Here is a 21,337-nt window from a genome sequence, read left to right as displayed (position 1 = left end):
TGAATTATACAAATAATTGCACCAGTAGTAATATCTGGGGTTCTTTCTTATCTAGCACTATCCATAAAGCTGGAAGTAAATCCATTGGTAATAAAATGGAAGTGATGATAGTCCTATCTTAAGATAGGAACAATAAATTAATATAGAAAATAGTGGTAGTTCCTTTTACTAATATGCCTTAGAGATATAATCTTGCTATGACATTTCTCTGCTAATCATAGATCTACAGTTGTTAGGAAACAGAAATGAATGTCAGCAGAAATTTGGTTTGATTAACTCTAGTAAAAGAGTATTACTTCATGAGTTCTAAATTTCTTTCCAGATGTTGAAATTCCATTAGCAGAATTGAAATGTATCAAATGTGCCTAGGTTAAAGTTCTGCAAAATTAATTGAATACTAGAAAAGAAAATAATTTAACTTATGTCTTTAGAATTCAACTCACTTCCTAATGTACAAACACAAGCTAGTCTTTTTAAGGTTTTCTGAGGAGGTAAAAGATCTACTAATACAAATCAGAGATGGTATCTCTCATTTTGAAAGAAAGAATGCATAGGACTTCCCATCCCTTTGTACTGCCCTAACTTTTAACCGTTAAGATTTATTGAGTGAATCAATACTGCATCTTCTGTGTGTTCTGAGAAAAAGATGCTCTGAAGCCTTTAGGTTCTGCCTCAGCTAAGCTCAGCTAAGCTCTTACATCTGTGACTTTATGATTGAATAAATAATACTATGTGCTGATTTATTATCTCAACAAGAAAGTTTAAAAGTTAGTCTTTCCTAGGTTTGAATAACATATTGTCAGTGTATTTTTGCGTGTAAGAAGACTATGTTTGTGGCAGGCAATGGAATTGTGAAGGTAAATGTGAAGGTAAGCAATGTATTAACTATTTCCTTATAATTTTATAAGTTTTGTATTTTCTGTTCTGCTTTTGGCCATTAATCTCTGAGATGATCACTTTAGATGAAAGTTAATCAGGCTGATATCTATTTTTTAATAAGAAAAAATTCAAATAGCAAGAGAATCACAAAAATAATTTAATTCATATTTTTATTTGGAAAAGATGATTTACAAGGGGAGAAGAAATTATTTGTTGTCCTGGGATTGGAAATTCTGAGAAAGATCAGAAGCTTTATAAGGATGAAAATTGATCAGTCATCTCAACATTGTTTTTTTATTTACAGTTTACAAAATCATAACAAATAATGAATGTTTACTATTTACTGCAGGGTAAGTATGTGACTGCATCTTATTTAGGTACCATTGGAGACACTCAGATCTATCATGGATCTTAGAATTCAGAAAAAGAGGGACTGCAGGAGAGTTCTACCAAAAGCAGTATGTGATAACTACCATACATATAATATACATGTTCTATGCATTCTAAATCTTTTCAACATGTACAATTCATAGTAGTAAATGATTTAATATTTACAATATTAGAATGCATGTGCATTTAACTGCATTCATGTAGGACTCACTTTTCTGCAAAAAGCAATAATAAAAATTAAGCATAACTCTTTGGATTATCTTAAGATTAAAATGAGATAATAAAACACTTATTACAGTGCATATCCAAAAAACACAGATTTCTAATAGATTTGAGTTATCAGTAATTTCAAAAGGCAGTCGTCATGTCTATGTCTTCCAAAGATTTAAAATCCCATGCAAATTTTTTGTCTATCAATGTGCCATTTTTAATTTCCTTCCACTTTATAAACTGTACTTTTGAGCATATCTTAGATACATATGCACAAACATTTATTTTCTTCCTTAGCATGATAAGAGGGTAAAAAATACAGGAAGAAAAGGAAATAGCTTTGGAAATAATGAAATATGATTTCTGCCTTCAGGCAGGCAGCATTTTACAGTAAAATCAGCATTCACAGAAAATTTGAAAACTAATTTTTACTAACTAAAAGAGTAGTTTGGACCATTTATTTCATTATAAGCCCCACTTCTTTATCACTTAAATGCCCAGATGACTTTTAGGGGTTATGATTTTTAGAATTCTATAATGTATGTAGAATGAATAAATATGTTTCAAAAAGTTAAGGAAAACTTGCTATGCAACCTAAAGAAAGCACATTATACGAGATTATAATTTATTTCTGTATATTATGATACATATGGTATGAATACAAGCCAAAGACATCTCTTTTGAAATTAGATCATGTATTTAAATTACAGAAATAAATGATCCTGTGCTTTATTCTTCATAAATATTTCCACTGAAAAAGAAAAAAAAAAAAAAAGAAAAGAAAAGAAATAATCTTCTTTCCAAAAATAAATGCATATATTCTACAATCTCATCTGCTCTGGTTTCAAGCCATGTTTTGGTTTTCTATATTGAACACAATTATTTTGGTTTATACTAGCTAATAATTAATGCAAGATCCTATGAGAGAAATTTAACACAGATGCTTAGATGAATGGGGACATCATGATATCTACAGAATGTCACTGCTTCTGCTTTTGGATCCAAATAAATGCTTGGGCAGTTAAATACTCAGGAATTGAAAGCAAGTGCAGGCCACAGCCCCAAGAGATGTCAGGAACCATGAATGCTGATGATCTGGAAATGTACTATTGATGGCCTCAGATAGTGCTGCATATAGCACAGTGAGTCCCAGAAATGACAGCGAGATATCAAAGTGAGAAAGATACATTCTAGATTTTCATGTAACTTGGGAAATAAAGCCTCTGCACAGGGAAAAAACAATGTATACATACACACACACAAACACACACGGGGATCACAGGGATTTGTGATTTTGTGCGATAAATGCACTTTCATAGAAGATTTTATACCTCAGAGATGATGACCCTACCTTCCTACCTAAACATTACTTTGAGAGTTTATAAATTTGTTAACATTCTCAGTTTAACTTCATTATATGACCTTATTTTATTACAAATGAATCTTCTTTGTGGATGCTGCTTACAAGAGCCTTGAAGACAGCCACATTTTAATCCTTTATTCTTCTATCTGCTTCTAACCCTATAAATACCTAGCAAATTGATGGGTACATGATAGGGCAACAGTAATAAAAGCTATATATTTAAAAAATGTTCTCCAACATATTTATATGCCTTTTTCTTATAGCAGTGACTTAATGAAAATAAGAGAGATATTTTCTGGTTTTACACAGGAAAAACTGAGACTCAAAGATTTTAAATGATTAGTCTGGGGATAACAGATCCTAAATGATAGTTTAGTGCTTAAATCTTTTCTCATTTTAAACTTAAAGCTCTATCTACCACATCATCTTGACTTGTCAAAGCATATGGAATTTTTCCTTCTAATTAAAGCAAAGAGAGAAAGCCATCATTCATTGGATCCTGCTGTGTTAGGAATTACATTAGATGTTTTCATTTTTAATAATTTATCTTTAAAACCCTAAGTTTTAATTTCTGTAGTTGTATTAACTTAGAAAACCTAAATGATTTCCTTTGTGTGACATTACTAACAAATGCAAAACCAGAGTTAAATAAATGTTTATCATATTATTATAGGATTGGGGATAAGATGACATTGAAAATAAAATGTGAATCCACCCAACACTTTAGGTTTAGATATAATTTCACTCTGGGAAGCCAACCTAAAGAGATTCCCCAATTAATTTATGGTGGCTTCATTTGGTATTAAAAGAAGGAAATCATAGAAGGAGAAGATTAAAGAGAGAGACCTGAGGAGAATTAAGCATGACAAAGACCCAACAGTGTAAGAAATGCCCTTTCTATAATAATAGAAAACATATAGATGAAATCAGATTATACTTACTGAACTAAGAAATGAAATGCCTTCTGATGGGCAGAGGATAAATTCCTTCTTTTTCTTGGGTTTCCTCTCTTTTAACTTAGTATAGCAATGTGAAATTTCGTCTTGTACTATGTGAGTGGAAAGATAGATGTGTTTTTTGATATATTTGATGTTTCACCTATTCATTCCATATAGTTTGAATAAAATGAAGGTGGGTCACTTGGATTTTTTTTAACATACCTAAACTAATGTTGAATAGTTAGGATATCCCTAATAAGAGTAGTAGACTTAGTTTTCATAGTTAATTCTTCTCCAGTAGTGGCTACCACAAACAGTGTTCTCTAAGGATGCCACTTTATTCTGGCAAACTTCCCAAACTTGTACCAGAGAGTGAGCTAAAATTGCTTGGGCACTACTGAATTTATTCATATATTTGGTTCCATAGTTCATCAGAAGCAACTCCTTATAATAACTATGTAAAAAGTAAACATTAAAGAATAAAACCCAGAACAGTTTGTGAACCCCAAAGTTGCAGGCATCTCATTTCTAGCTCTAAGGCTATGTACAATTATGATACCCATTATTTGTCTTCATCACCTTCCCTTTTTGTACGATTTCCTTTTCCTTACATACTCCTTCCTATTTCTCCCTGCTACTGTTCTAGAATTCTGGAGCCCCACCTATCTCTGAATATCCTTAGTTTTCTTTGTTCTTTAAAAGGCTTATTACAGCGTTGGGAACATAAATAGTCATTTAATTGTGAAGTTCATATGAAAATCTTAACTTTATATTCATTGATCAAATGTAACTAATGTTTCTCTTCAATTATAAACAGTTAATAAGAGTAGTGGTAAAACAAACCATGCTAGGGCAGTCCCTGTTCAACCTTCTACACAATAGCAGGGCAAAGCTGCAGAATATTGTTACTCGAAGTTCAAGTAATAACAAAATTTCATGTTATAATATATTGTGCTCTACTATGGATACTTTCATGCATTAGCATTAATAATATTAATTTAATATTAACAATAATTATCATATCCTAATATATTATACTTTGTTTATGAGTGATTTTGCATATTAATGTTAACACTATATTTTACATATTCATATTTTAATCTTAATATATGAAAGAATACCCTACCAAAACAGAATATATGCTAATATAACATTATATATTATATATAACATGCATTCCAGGCATCCTGCAAACACACTGTGTTGGACAGGCACCTACTTCATTCTCACTATACAGCCAACTTCTCCCAGCCCTAAGATGTCCATTTGAGAGCCCAGCTGTTGTTCGACTACCAGGCATGCAGCCAGTTGGCTGTAAGCTATAGGTTTCGTTGCCAGAATGTCACAGGATTTTCTCAAAGTTGTTTGGTAAAGTGTACGCTAAAATTATGTACAATATCTGCTTTCTTTTCCCTATGGGAATATGTCACAAGAATAAATGAGATAATTTAGGAGAAGCACTTTGAGTTCCTAGTAAGAAAATGCTTTCTATTTGTATAACTCATTGAAGTTTTTAGTATTATTAACAAATGCAACATTAAAGTTGACCTAAAGGAAAGATCTGGCACTTTACTATTCTGGTATTTGAGAATTAAACTTTTGCAAAATCAGTCGTAGCCTGCTTCCAGACTACCAAGATATGGTGAAATCTCTCATTTCATTGAATTTGAAGTTGTGGAATTGCTTCCCTTTCTAAGTCTGTTTGTAATATAAACAATTTGCTCCATAAATAAAGGGCATTTTTCATTGTTGACATGCTGTAATTTCCATTTGAAATGTAAGTTAAATTGATGAATTCATTAGAAGGCATATTGTAAAGTGATGCTCATTTATTTTCAAGGGATGAGTACTATGTGACTGCCTAGTTTGTTTTTATTTTTATTGCTTTTCTTCTGTATAAAAGAATAAAAAAATCTGAAATTCCAAAAGTGGAAAAAATAGATTAATAGAAACTTGTGAATAGAAGCTTGTGAATAAATGCAGGGAAAAAAAAGAAAAGAAAAAATTGCTACAAAAGAGACTGTATTAATTCAAATGAAATTGTCTTTTTTCTTTTTTCCATGCATAGAAGGTGGAAACTAGTTCTGCTCTGAGGTATTTTCTCAGAACTGTTTTTTAGATTATTCCTACTTCCCCAAATGCCTAAGTCCTACAGAGAGACACTAGTCAAGGCAACTCAACCTCAGAATGTAAATGTGAGGTTCAAGCAGCAGGAGGTCTGAGACATTACTTTAGCCTCATGACAGGTCAAACCCCCCAAAAAAACCCACCAGTCCCTAGCTTTAATCATCTTCTTCATTGTCTTTGGATCATTTGTATCTGACAGAACAGCCTGCCTTCTAAACAGGAATGTCCTTATTGTTCCCTGAATCATACTCTCCCAGAGGCAGAACTTCCTCTCCAAGGGCATCAGGGACTCTGTTTCACATTTGACATTTGCTGGACTGGCAAAAAATAGAAAGTTTTCCTCTAATCCTATATTTTTTCCCACTGGGAAGAAATAGGCTGAGTTTCACAAAGTGTCTTCACATGTTCCCTACTTGAAATGTTAATACATTATGCAAAGAATCATAATCCACCAAAATAATGTCTTGGAATTTGTACAGAGTAGAAACATAATACATGTTCTGATGCAATCCTTACACAGGCATATAGCTCTTTGAATTCAAATGTATATAGCAAATGATAGTATCTCAAATGTGAGAAAATGATATACATTATCCTTGTGAATAGTTACAATGAGAATACCATTTTCACATCTGCATCCTAATAGCACTATCAATAAAATATATTCCTATCTTTAGAGTTTGCAATGCTAATTCAAATTTACATTACTTTACCATAAAAATGTAAGAGGGATGTCAAAATCATTTTTAAAAAATCAACCTAAGACCATACAGATATTTGTAGTATATATTTCAAAATAGTTGTCATAAAATAAAAAAATATATGTGTGTATATTATTAAAGAGATGAACATACTTAAATTGTGTATGTAATTTATTATAATAAGCAAAAAAAAATTATTCCCTCTGTGCTTGAGATGCTTTTGGGCAGGAATTACTTACCTAGGAGATTTCTGTTTCTCCTACACCACTAGAATTTCTTGTCATGCAAGGCTTCCAAATTGAGTATTTCCTACGGTTCTCCTCCCTATTGGAAATGACTGCATTCTTTAGAAAGGAAATGTGAGAGTAATTTTGCTCTAAAATCTTCTTTATAGTATGAATAGCTCTAAGTTGGAGGCAGAGAGTTGCAGTAGCTGCTAACCTATACTCAAAATTTACAAGGTCTTAAGATGTATTGTGGATGGATATTTAATTTATTATATGGTTTCTACTTCCGAATAATGGATACATAGATATTGAAACAGGAACAAATACACATACAGATGTGTGTGTAGAAATTCCTTTATATGTTTGAACATGTATAATTATATAGCCATATTTTCATGCATAGTTGAACTTTGATCAACACACAGCAAATTATTATATTTTGATATGAAAAATGTAATTTGAAGAAATCTCTTATGATTTTAGGGTCTTTTCTATGGCAGTGTAGTCTCTTTTTATTCAGAAAAAGGGAGTGATATTAACATTTTTGTCTGTATGGATAATGCTGTTAGTGTGAATCACTAGTGGAACAAAGAAAGTTGTCTTTCCCTCAAGGAATCCAGTGATCTTGTAGATTAAAAGAAAATAAAGGAAGGGTAAAAAAAAAAAAAAAAAAAAAAAAAAACATTAAGAATATATTGCCATAAATTTTAAAAAGTAGAAAATAACTGTAGACTAAGAAATTAAACACAAGAAAATGCAAGTGGGGACTTGAGTAATTGAAGATATCCCTGAGGATCATGATTTGTGGGCCAGGCCAGAAAGATATGAATTTGTAAGGAATATTTCAGGAAAAAGGAGCATTAAGAAGTGGACAATGTAAGAAAAAAAATCTGCACAGGTGTTATGAATATATTGGCCTGGCCATATTTGTGGTGTATATGTTAAGAGAATAACTGCTGATTTAATCTTAGATGGGACAGGTTAAATCAGATCATGAAAAGTCTTGACAACTAGACAGAAAATGTGCTCATGGTATTGTGGACAATAGGCTATTATAGCAGATAATTGAGCTGGAAAAACAGCATTGCTTTTGGAAAATTAAACCTATGATAAGTAGAATTAAACTTTTGAGACACAGCATTCTGGCAAACTTCATGTACAGAAAGATTAAGAATGGGTTGATCGCATGAGTAAATAATGGGCACACATGATGTCTCAAAGGATTGCCACTGCAAGAAAAATCACAGAGCAGTGAAAAAGAAAATTTAAAGCTCTTTTCTCCATTCCTTTGATTTGTTTGAACTGAAGGGCTGTAATGCATTTACAGTAAAAATGACAGGAGATCTTTTGAACTTTTAAGAGCCTCAGGAGAATGTTAAGAAGGAATGGAAAGAATTGGGAACTTGGTTTTCAGAGAAGGTGGGAATGGGTGAATTTAGAATTCTGATGGGACAAAAGAGAGCTGGGTAAAAACGAGAATATATAGTTAGTAAAAGTATTCTCTAGGAGTCCATTAAATAGAAGCTCCTACTAATAATAATTACTGATTTTTTAATGATAGCCCAGGGCAATAGAGTATCTTGAATTGCTTTTAAATCTTCAGTGATTAAGTTGTGTTAAAATTAGTTTTAGTGGCTACCAGCATATAATAATCCTAGGAAAAAAATCATATTTTCATATATGAAAACTTTTAGGCAACATGAAAGCAGATAATCATTTTTCTAATGAGAATGTGTAACAGAGTTTATGTTATCATGCCAAATAAGCATTAGCCATTATAGAATTTATTTAATAGTGTTGTAAATTTTTATTTTTCATTTTCCTTGCTGAAAAAGGACTCTGAAATTTCAGCTAACTTGTAAAACTCTTATGTGCTACACACTTAAGGGAACATTTTGTCATTTTGTGATAAACTTCAAATTTAAGAAAAAAAGTCAATTCTTAAACTTGAGAAAATGTTTAAAATGGCACTGGCTTTTATTATTTCTTTGTTTGAATTTCATCCTAATTTATGCAACAAAATTTCTGTTATTATGAATGCTAGTAACCAATCTATTTTCTTAGAAACAAGGGAAACAAATGTTCAGGACCACGCTATTATCAGATTTATTTTTGTATAAAATTATTTTAAGAGTTATTATCACTTAACAAAACATAGATTCTTTACTAAAACCTTTTTTTCTATAGGAAACATGATAACTGGGTGTGGTGGATAGACCTATAAACTCAGTTGCTCGGGAGACTGAAGCAAAAGAATCTTTAGTTCAAGGCCAGCCTGGGCCACATAGTAAAACTCAGTATCAAAATAAATAAATAAATAAATAAGAAAAGAACACCACAGTAAAAATATTATGTACACAATTCAAATATTTGTAAAGTGTAAGTATACTTTAATAGGTAGAACTTCATTTAATAACACAATTTTTATTGATAACAATTGTAATTAGGGGCCTAATTATTGAATTATTGATATTTCAAATTTGCAGTGTTTTCATTATGTGTTTTTGATTCTTGTGTAAGTACAAATGAGAAAGAACAAAATTTTAGGAGAGGTGACGAGGACAATTTCAGATTCAGAAGGATTAACATTTATCACTTAGTGAGTGCTCACTGCTTGCAATAATGGTTAAGTCATGTGTTTTTAGAGTTTGATTTCAACACCTGTGAAGGACAACATTGTACCCACTTAAATGGAAAAAATATATATTTTGGAAGGTTTAAGAACAGCCCCCAAGTTATAGTTTATTAAATATCAACATAAATTTTAAAATTCAACTGGAAATTATTTTAATAAACACTTTTCCATACTGCTTTTCGATATTAGGACCAGAATAAAGTAAAGAATTGCTTGAGAGGACTATATGCATGATTATGTGGTGTTGGTAACTCAGAATACAAGAAAACAAATAAAACCATTAAAACTGTGGGGTCATGGAAATATAAAGGTGAAAACAAAATTTTGAGTTCACATAATCCAAACATTCTAACTAAGAAAATCAAGACTTAAAATGGAAAATGGCAAAATGGTATTACGGACAAATCACACAAAAAGAGCATTTGTCATTTGCTTTTATAATCTAATTCTGTGGTGAGAATATATGTCATAAGATCAAGCCCTGGATGCATTAAAGAGATTTTGGGAAGAGAAGAGTATGTCAGGAAAAGTGTTGAAGAGTTGAGACACTAGTCAAAAAGTTCTCCATAGCTTTTCAAAGGAAAAAAATATATATTTCACATTATCAATAGAAAAAAACTTAATTTCAAATTTAGAAAAATAAAAACTTACTCAACATATTTAATGCACCAGCACCTCTATTAGGTATTTCAAGAGTTATTATCTCCTTTAAAACTCACAAATGCATTTGAGACTATTAACATGCACAGTTACAAGTAATTAACGTTAAACCCTTCTAGCAAGGACATTCATTATAGAATTATCCACCAATTCCACGTACACAATTAGAAATTTAAAAATTGACTTAATGTCAGTAATCCTTCCTCCTCAATACTTTGTTGAGGTGTATTTGACAAATATTGAAAGTGTATACATATACACATTGCAAAATGCTTATCACAATCAAGTTAATTAACACATCTGTCACATCACAGTTACCTCTTTGTGTGTGAGAACTCTTAAGAATTTTAGCAAATTTCAGCTTCCAATCCCTGGGAAACACAATTCTACCTCTGTTTTTAGGAGTCTGACCTTTTCAGATTCCACATATAAGTGAGATGATACAATATTTGTATTCTGTGTCTGTCTTATTTCATTTAGCATAAAATCCTGAATAATATTTCATAGTGTGTGCATATGTGTGTAGTTTTCCCTACCAGCCAATCATTGATAGATAATTAGGTTGTTTCCATATCTTAGCTGTTGTGAATAATACTGCAATAAACATTGGGAGTGCAGATGTCTCTTTGACATACTGATTATACTCCCTTCGGGTATATTACTAGTACTGGGCTTGCTGGATAATATGGCAATCCTAATTTTAATTGTTTAAAGTGTATTTTTTTCTACAAAACTACACCTTTTAATTTTGAATGCTTTAATGTTACAACAAAATAAACAATAGCAACAACAACAAAAAATGATTCATGACATACAACCTTGTCAAATTAAGGACATGGGGGCCTAAGGTGAATGTTTCCTTTCTTAGCCACAAAGATAGCGGAAGCAAAAACACTAAATTTTAGCAGAGGAAAACAGTGGGAACAGGCCCCTCAAGACAGATGTGTGAGGGGTACTCACTTTGGACCCCCTCCTTCTGGAGGAATCTCTCTCTCTCTCTCCCCCCACCCCTCTATTCTGTTTCTTAAATAAAATTTACTTTTTACTCCTGAAAAAATAATGTGGGAGTAATGGGACACTACACAAGGGACACAAGATTTCCAAGTCAAAGCTTCTCATCTGCTTCCATAAGAGATGCTTTCTCTTCCACCTCAAAGTGTGTGAAGGGTTGGAATTCATGAGGAATAGCAGCACTAGGTTCTTTTGCTATCAACTCATTTTCATCAAGGCTTAGAACTAACTTAATGTTTTAGTCAGCTTTGAGTCACTGTGACCAATATACCTGACAAGAATGCCTTAAAGGAGGAAAAATTTATTTTGCTTCATGGTTTCAGAGGTTCAGTCAATAGCTAACTGACTCCAGGACTTTGGGCCCAAGGCTAGTCAGAGCATCATGGCAGAAGGGCATGGCAGAGGAAAGCAACTCAGGACATAATAGCCAAGAAGCAGAGAGAGAGCTCTGTTCATCAGGACAGAATGTAAACCCCAAAGGAATGCCCACAGTGCCTACCTCCTCCACACCCTACCTGCCTACAGTTACCACCCAGTAAATTCATACTGGAGAATTAATCCACTGATTAGGTCACACCTCTCAGAATCTAATCATTTCACTTCTGAAAATTCTTATATTACTTCACACATGAGGGTCTTTTAGGTACACCCCATATGTAAATAATAACATTTGATTATGCAGTAGATGTGGTTGGAATCGGTATGGGTATCCTCAAAAATGGATCCAGAAGAGAAATAAACACAATTTCAAATATCAGGACCACCAGGTCCTGGACATCTTTGTCCTTTTGGTCCACTTTGACTTCCTACCACATTATCTCCACCATGGAGTGGTTCCAGGTGGGATCTGGCAATCATGTAGCCATTGTAGAGTTGTCTAGAAGTGCATGGGCCTTCATGATCTACTCCAGGTGGGCTGCTCAGCTGTAGAGGATTATCACAATGTGGTAGTATGAAAATATAAGCCTACTGGAGATTATCATCTTCTCCATCTTCTTTTCCAAAATTTCTTTCATGAGCTTACAAAAGTTCTCAAGCTTATTTTTGTTACTCTCCATTTTCTTCTCCTCCTCATCCTCTGGCAGCTAGCTCTAGGCCTCCTTTGGCCACTGAGACCAGGCTCTGCCCATAACACTTGTTGAGCTGCTATGAGCTGTGCTCATCAACAGGCTCAGGCAAACATACAACTCCCCATCAGCACTTCCACACTTGCACTGCTGACCAAGAGTTGGTGGCCCATTCTTGGCCCTTACCTGAGATTATTAAATGGACTTTTTTGTTACCTTCATGTGAAAGGCATGTTCTAACAGAGAATTCCTCTCCATCTCCAAAGAGGAACAAAGGCACAGCAGCTCAGAAAGGCATCATGTCAGTAGAGTTCACATGGATTCCAAATTTTAGATTTTTAGAAAATACCTCATAAGACTGCTTATACTTTTCCTTGTATTCTACTGATTTAGGATAATTAATTAAAACATTTATTTATTTTTGTTTTTATGTTCTATCTTCAGTACTTATTATATTGAAAGCAGGTCCTCTAGCATGCTAGCAAGTGCTCTACTATTAACCTATATCTCCAGATCTTTTTATTTTTATTTAGGACATGATCTAGCTAAATTGCCCAGGCTGTGCTTAAATTTGTGATCCTCCTCCCTCAGCCTCCAAAGTAGCTGGGACCACAGGCATGTGCCAACATTCCCAGATCTTAAACTTATTATTTTAATTATATATGAAAATTGCACATTATCATATGATGTTTTGACATGTTTTCATTGTGTAATGTTAAAGTCTTGTTGAACACATTAATTGCTTCAAACATGTATTATTTCTTTATACTAAAATGTTCAGAATCTTCTCTTCTAGATTTTTGAAATATGTAGTACATTGTTATCTATATTCACCCTACTGGAAAAGAGTGCACCAGAAATTCTTCCTTCTATCTAACTGTAGCTTAGTGCCTATTGATCAGCCTCTCCAGATATACCTTCCCCTTCAGTTCTCCCCAGTCCCTAGTAACCACCCTTGTATTCTCAACTTCTGTGAGATCATTCTTTTTTTTTTTTAGATTTCTCACGAGTGAGATCATATAGTACTTGCCTTTCTGTGTTTGCCTTATTTCACTTAATGATCTCCAGTTCTATTCATGTGATTGCAAATTATAGGACTTCATTCTTTTTATAGTTGCATAGTTTTCCATTACATGTATGTACCATGCTTATCTGTTCATTGGTTGACAGAGGCCCAGGTTGTTTTCCTTTCTTGACTATTCTGAGTAATGAAGGAGTAAACATAGCAGTGCACATGTGTCTTTGACGTATTAATTTCACTTCCTTTGGATATATGCCCAGTAGTATGATTGCCAGATAACATGGTAGCTCTAGTTTTAATTTTTTGAGAATCCTTCATTATTGTGGTAGCTGCACTATATTACATTCCCACCATTATGAAAGGACCCTCTTTTCCCTATATCCTTGCCAAAACTTGTATATTTTGTCTTTTCAATAATTGGTATTCTTCCTTTACATCTCATTGTGGTCTTGATTTGTATTTATCTGATGATTTGTGATAATAAACATTTTCTTTCTTTTTTTTGTGTGTGTGTGTGTGTGTGCACATGTGGTGCTGAGGATTGAACCCAGGATCTTGTGTACACTAGGCAAGTCCTCTACCAAGTGAGCTATATTCCCAGCCCTAAACATATATTGTTTTTGTATTCGGTTGGCCTTTTTTTAAATGTCTGTTTAGGTCTTAGTTTGGACTGGTGTAAAATAATACCCCATATGGACAATTTATAAATAACAGAAATTTATTTCTCACAATTTGGGAGCCTGGAAAGTCTTAGATCAAGGCATTATCAGATTGAGTGTCTGATAGCGTTCATAACTCATAGATGGCAACTTATTGTGTCCTCCCAGGGTGAAGGTCAAATGGACAATCAGTCTTCCTTAGGCCTTTTTTTTATAAGGGCAATAATTTCATTCATGAGGGTAGAGGCCTTATAGCCTAATCACTTCCTAAACACCTCTAATCTTAATACCTCACGTTGAGGATTAAGTTTCAACAAAAGAATTGGTGGGGAGGGGATACAAACACTCAGACAATAGCAAACCCCTTATCTGGTGTATGGTTTTCAAATATTTTCTCCAATTCTATAGGTTGTCTCTTCATTATGTGGTTTCCTACCTTTGAGGTGCAAAAGACTTTAAGTTTGATGTAATCCTACATATTCAATAATTTAAAAAGAAAATCATCTTTAATTATATATGCCTTGGTATACCTAAGTACTTCTTAAACTATAGGGTGTTTTTATTTTATTCTATAAGTTTTTATATCTGACAACATCATACTGTAATTCCTGGTAATTTAAGGGAGCATCAAGTACAATTGTGATTACATATGATTTTTTCTGTGATGACTTTACCTCCTCATACTCATAGAGGAATTGACATTTTTTATGTATATTTATTAGAAGAAAAACGTTAAATAAATGTATACATTAACAAAAACCAAAGTTTGTAGACCACTGTTTTGATGTTTTAGATATCAGACAACCTACACTATAATCACCAGAGATATTATTGAATGTACAGATTCCTGGTTCCACCTCAGACTAACTGAATCAAAATCTCTAAAGTCTTGACCCATAGGTTTGCATTTTTGTTTTTATTTTATTTTCATATTTTTTTGCAATACTGGCAATTGAATCCAATGGCACTCTACCATTGAGCTATTTTATATTTTGATAATCTTGCTGAATTGTCAAGGTTGGCCTCATGTTTGTGATCTTCCTACCTCAGAATCCTAAGAAGTTGGGATTTCAGAATTGTGCCACCACCCATGTCTAGATTTACATTTTTAACAAACTTCTGGGTTATCTTTATGCATGCTAAAGTTGAGACACCTTACTCTATATTCTCTGTTCAAAGTTTTCCCACACTACCTCAAAGGGGTTATTTTAGCAGCTTCATGAAGTTTTCCCCTTGTTTAGTTCTACTACATAATGTGGAATGTCCATCTTGTATGAATCAGGAATAAACTTTTCTTAAAAGAAAAAAAAAATATTAGAAGCAATTATTTTATATTTTATTTGGAGGAGTAAGTATATGTGTGCATATTTGTGCATATGTATATGCATATAAAATAAAGAGAAAAAATAAACTGAAGTTGTAGCTTAACAGTAGAACCTGTATTTAGCTTGTGCAAGGAAGGCCCTGGGTTCAATCCCAGCACTAATAGGTAAACTAATTAATTAAACAAATTGCTTCTGTCAGCCTCTCATGAAAGAAACCTTTGTACAATTAAGTTGAAAAGTAAATAAATTCAAGAAGCAACACAGCATTGTGTGCATTTCATACTTATTTTTGCTTCTGTTCTCTACACAATCTCTTTTAGTGAATAATGGACATCCTGTCCTCCTTTGTAATACAGTCTTTGAATTGTGGTCATGGAAATCATCACAAAAGGTCATCCTGTCCTTTCCTTGACCTCCAAGTCTTATATATTTGAAATTCTATTTTTAAAAGATTTCCGCATTTGCTATGTTCTCAAATCCCTTGGGAACCCATTTAATGTTGAACAGCCTTTTTCATTATAAAAAGCTTCTTTCTTCCTTCCCTTGTTTTGCGATTAAAATTCATTTTCTCTAGTTAAGTTTTAAACAAAAATGAAAAACAGCTGGCCACCACATATGTGGCATAACTCTTCACTGAAAAGACTGTTAGTAGTGGGACTTTAACCAATTCTTCTCTGGTCTGCATGATTTAAGTCCTTTTACCCCTTCTTAGAATTTTCATTTTCTAACCATTCAATTATTTCCTCACTTCATCCTTAAGTTCTGGGGTGTGAAACTAGACACAGTAGGATCTCACCAGTGCCGCATAAAATAGTGGGATTACCTTGCTGCTATTATTTACTCCACTCCTATTTATGCAACCCGTAGAATTCTGAGAGGTGCAGATAAGATGTAAATGGGTGTCCTGATGCTCATGGTCTTGAATAATTTCATAGCACTTTTCATAAAGATATGGATGTTATTCCCAGAAACCTGACTGGTTTATATCATAGGTAATTACTTTCTGCCTATCTATAGCATTCTAAGTTTCAATTAGATGAATTATTCTTCACTTCCACTGGTAAAGCCATTATTGGAAAAAAAAAAAAAAAAGTTGTTTAAGCAGAACAGAACAGCTCTGCCTCTTAACAAAATGAGAACCACTTTTACCCAGCCTATAAATAGGCTAGAATTCCTTATGGGCATGAAAGACAGCAATTTTTTCCTGTCTCCCAAGCTGATGGACAGAATTCAATATGATCTATATTTTTTTTTATAGCTGTGTTTGACTGGCATCTCAATTCTTTATAACAAAATCTACCTGATAATGACTTTTCATTCACCAATTCTCATGAAATTGTAAATAAAAGATGTTTAAAACAACATAAAATTGACAAAGTCACAAGTCATATTTGCATTTGTTGTAACAATTTAACTAAAAATATAGATGACTATTTGTTTTGTTTGTTTATTTGTTTCATTTTGTTTTTGTCTGCTTCCACATTGGAAAAAGCAAAACAAATTATATGCATTGTCCTATGAAAGCAGAGTACTTTGTGCCAGAGCAAGTCATCAGTTTATCTATAATCATAAGTTCTAAAACATAAGTTCTAAAACAGGTTAGGGCCAGCTGGCTTTTATACCTTCTCTTTTTCCATTGTAATATATTTGATTTTTTAATTTTTCTTTTAAAAATACTGTCTTCAGTGTAATCTCTTTTAATTGAACTCCAAGACTTTGTCTTTGAGTTTTTTATTTCCTTTTCCTATTTCTTTATTTTTTCAATCTTTTTTCTTGTCTATTCGCATCACTAAGAAACTAAGTATTTTATTTTCTTTTAACCCGTTTGTCTTTGCATACAGTCCAGAGACTACTGAAGGTAGATACTAAGGAGAAGACCATAGAAACTGTGCAGTCAGTTCTGTTGAACAGGATGACTTTGCCTTCATGTCCTTAGACCCCATTCCTCTACTCTTCCCCTACCTTACTACCCAGCTGCATTCATTCTCAAGCCTACCTGGGGAAACCTAGGACAGTTTTACAAAGGTTTTGAATGTTTACATTCAATCATAAAACTCAAATACCATCATGCCATCTGTATACATTTATTGGAGCCCACATTCTCTAGCATAAAAATCTACGCTCCTTTGGACACAGATTATACTTTGATACTATAGTATACCAAAATATCCTCCTTCTCAGTTTCTCTGCCCTTTTCCAACAAAATCCAATAATTTTCCAGTTTATGTCTGTGGTCCCTATTTTGTTCTTAAGTATACCCTGGTATAGATGAAAAATTATGTAGCAATTCAATTATTAGAAAATTTACTTTGATGATATCTTTTAATTACCAATTCTAGTGAATTTTAAGTAAAAAATGTTTAAAGCAACATAAGATTGACAAATCCACAAATCAGATTTGCACTTGTTTTTGAATTTGACTAAAAAGGTAGATGGTTTTACTAGTTTCTTTTCCTCCTTCCATATTATAAAAAGTCAAAGAAATTATATGCACTCTTCTATTAAAACTTGTTTTGTATTCACATGCTTATAAGTAATGTATTGAGTACTTATGACTCATGTATTTAATGTATTTGTGAAGTTTCCATTTGCAGAATATTGTTTCCTTTCTCGTTTGAGAGTTAAAAAATGTTATGCTATTTACCCATTCATTACTACTTATTCACATTTTTAAATTTTATATGTGTTTTTTTTTTTTTTTCTTGAAAACATTCTTTCAGATAATAGGACTAGCTAGGCCTGATGGCACCTACCTGCAATCCCAGCAACTCAGATTGACTGACACAGGAGATCACAAGATTGTAGCCAGCCTGAGAAATTCACTGAGACCTTGTCTCAAAATAAAAAATATAAAAAAGGTTAGGAATGTATGTCAGTGGTAAATTGTGTCTGGGTTCAATCCCTAGCAAAAAGAGGGAGAGGGGGAGAGAGAGAGAGAGAGAGAGAGAGAGAGAGAGAGAGAGAGAGAGAGAGAGAGAGAGAGAGAGAGAGAGAGAGAGACCCATACTACATTATTATTCATTCATTTTATAACATTTTATGAAGACCTACCAGGCGTCAAATTATTTTGTGTGATGTTACAGTGGTGGAAATAAAACAACGAAGGGCCGTATTTTCATGTCACATATAGTATATATATTTTTTTGTTTTTTGAGTAGAGGAAATAACAAAAGTGGACAAATAAGTTTATTTCAGATTGCGATAGAGAACAGAACAGACTAATGTAATAAAAGTTGATTTCAGCTTTGGTCTGCATTAAGGAAAATGTTCAGCAAAAATGTAATAATAATGTGACCTTTAGGATGAGAACTGAATAATAAAAATACCTTAACTCTGAAGATCTGGGATAAAGGGAAGAGCATGCGCTGAGGCCCAAACAGCAGGAATGAGATTTGTGGTCTGAGGAATGTAAAGAGGGCTAGTGTGCCTAGATGGTAAAGGTGGATGGAGGGGCAGTTGGAGGTAAGATGGGAAAAGTATTCAAAACCATACTACCTGTGTCATTAAAACATGGTCTTCAGCAATTGTTTTAAGGAATACTCATTGAAATTTATATTATTTTAATATGTTTTAAATGTACAACGAAGGCCACTGGACAAAAGGAAATGAAATAATGGATTTTGATTATAAACTTTATATAGTTGGGCTCAATAACGACCAAAGCATACTTATGGCTAATAAAGCATGCTATAGTTTTCACATCACAGACTGTCCACAATAGGCCCTCTAATCTCAGATTTCATTTTCTCAGGCTTATCTGTGGTCAAACATAGTCTGAAAACACCTTGGTATAATAAGATATTTTGAGAAAGGAAGAGACAGAAGATTACATTCACATAACTTTTATTACAGTATATTTTTATAATTGTTCCATTTTATTAGTTATTTTGATAATCTCTTAATCATAATTATTCAATCATTAGTTAATTAATCAACCTCGTGTAATTATATCCACCCTCCCTACTACCTTCTCTTGTACTCCCTCTCCTAGTCTTCTTCTGCCTCCCCTATCCTGTTCTGCCTCCCTAATAGTCCATTTTCTGTTTTCTGGTCTTTTTGTTTGTTTGTTTCTTTGTTTCTACATATGAGAGAAAATATAAGATATTTATCTTCCTGTGTCTAACAAATTTCACTTACCAGGATACTCTCCAGTTCCTGGGCCTATTTTATTTCTTTAAGTGAACTCAAAACAATTACGAATATTTATGTGATACCATTCAGTGTCTTATTATAAACATTTTTGTATTAGTCAGCTATACATTACTGTGACAAAATGCCTTACAAGATCAATTTAAAAGAGGAAAGTTTATTTTGGCTCGTGGTTCTAGAGGTTTTAGCCCCTGTCTACTTGTCTCTGTTGTTTAGGGGCCTGTTGTGAAGCAGAACATCATGGCAGAGAGCACATGGTGAAGCAATGCTGTTGAATTCATGGTAACTAAGAAGCAAAGAGAGAGAGAAAAGAAGGAGCTGGAGTGCCCATATGCCCTTCAAAGTGTTCCCAATGACCTAACTTCGTTCCACTAGGCTTCTTTTCCTAGAGATTTCAACACTTTACAATATGCCATGGAGTTTCAAATGAGTCTCAACATGTGAGCCATTGTTACATACTCAGGTCTAAACTATAACAATTGCATAATCAGGGTAATCATATCCATCTCCTCAAATATTCATCATTTATGGTGAAAATATTCAATATCATTTCTTCTAGCTTTTTTTGAAAGAGACATATCCTTATTTATAGTCAACCTACTGTGAGATAGCACTCTAGAACTCTTTTCTCTGATCTAACTTGACTTAATACTCATGGATCAACATTTCCCTATCCTTCTATGCTGCCTATCTTCCTAGTTTCTGGTGACCACTATTTTACTCTTAGCTTCTGTAAGATCATTTTTTTTTTTAAATTCCACATAAGAATGGGATCTTTAGGTATTAGTATTTCTGTGCTTGGCCTATTTCACTTAATAAAATGTTTTCTAGTTCCATCCATGTTGTTGCATGTAAGAGGTTTACATCCTTTTTATAACTGAATAAAATATGTTTCCATTGTATGTTTGAACCACACTTTTTCCGTTCATTTTTTGATGGAACCTAGGTTTGTTTCCATTTCTTGACTATTTTGAAAAGTGCAGCAATAAATAAAAGAGGGCAGGTATTTATTTTTGCTATATTGACTTTTTTTATTTAGACTATAAACCCAGTAGTAAGAGTGCTTAAATATGTGGTAGTTCTGGTTTTGTATCCTCCGTAGTGTTTTCCATAATAGCTATACTTATTTGCATTCCCACCAAGAGGTACCTTTTTCTCCACATCCTTGCTAGTGCTTACCATTTTTCTTTTCAACAATAAGCATTCTTTCTGCAGTGTAGCAATATCTTCTTGTGGTTTTGATTTGTATTTCCCTGGTGATTTGTAGTGTTCAACATTTTTTTATATACCTGTTGGACATTTTTATGTCTTCTTCTTAAAAATGTCTATTTAGATTTATTGCCCATTTTAATTAAATTGTTCCTTTTTTGCTTTTAAATCATTTGAGTTCCTTGTATATTTAAGATGTTGATCCATTACCAAATATATTGTTTGCAAATATTTTCTCCCATTCTGTAAGTGATCTGTTCACTCTGTTGATTTCTTTCTTTTGTTGTGCAGAAGAATTCAAGTTTGATGTGATTCTATTTGTCACAATTTTGTTTTGTGTCCTGTACTTTCATTAGCTTATTTAAAAAATTGCTGCCCATTTCAGTGTCTTAAAAATTTTCAATATTTTCTTTTATTATTTTCATATTTCTAATCTTATATTTGTCTTTAATCTGTTTTGAGTTGATGTTTATAGATGATGAGAGAGAAAAATCTGTTACCTTTCTTTTCTTTCTCTCTCTCTCTCTCTCTCTCTCTCTCTCTCTCTCTCTCTCTCTCTCTCTCTCTTTCTTTCTTTCTCTCAGTGCTGAAGATTGAACCCAGGACCTTGCATAGGCTAGGTAAGTATTCTATCACTGAGATTACACCCTCAGCCATAGCATTATTCTTCTGCATTTGAATATTCCATTTTCCTTTCATCATTTATTGAAGAGACTGTCCCTATTCCAATGTGCGTTTTTAGCACTTTATTGATGATTAGTTGGGC

The 21,337-nt window shown here is 33.1% G+C and overlaps 1 long non-coding RNA gene across 1 annotated transcript in view; it reads left to right on the top strand.

The window, feature by feature from the left end:
- The window catches only part of LOC306670248, a 253,586-nt gene that overhangs the window by 72,547 nt on the left and 159,702 nt on the right, over window positions 1-21,337 (top strand). Inside the window, exon 2 of the long non-coding RNA XR_013766359.1 lies at window positions 21,156-21,191. This is a non-coding gene — a long non-coding RNA (uncharacterized lncRNA). The remainder of the gene's footprint in view (window positions 1-21,155; window positions 21,192-21,337) is intronic.

The sequence above is a fragment of the Sciurus vulgaris genome (genome assembly GCF_902686455.1).
Source record: "Sciurus vulgaris genome assembly, chromosome: 10".
NCBI classification, from domain to species: Eukaryota; Metazoa; Chordata; class Mammalia; order Rodentia; family Sciuridae; genus Sciurus; species Sciurus vulgaris.
The sequence above is the reverse complement of the archived record's forward strand: the minus strand, read 5'-3'. Positions and strand labels throughout refer to the sequence as shown.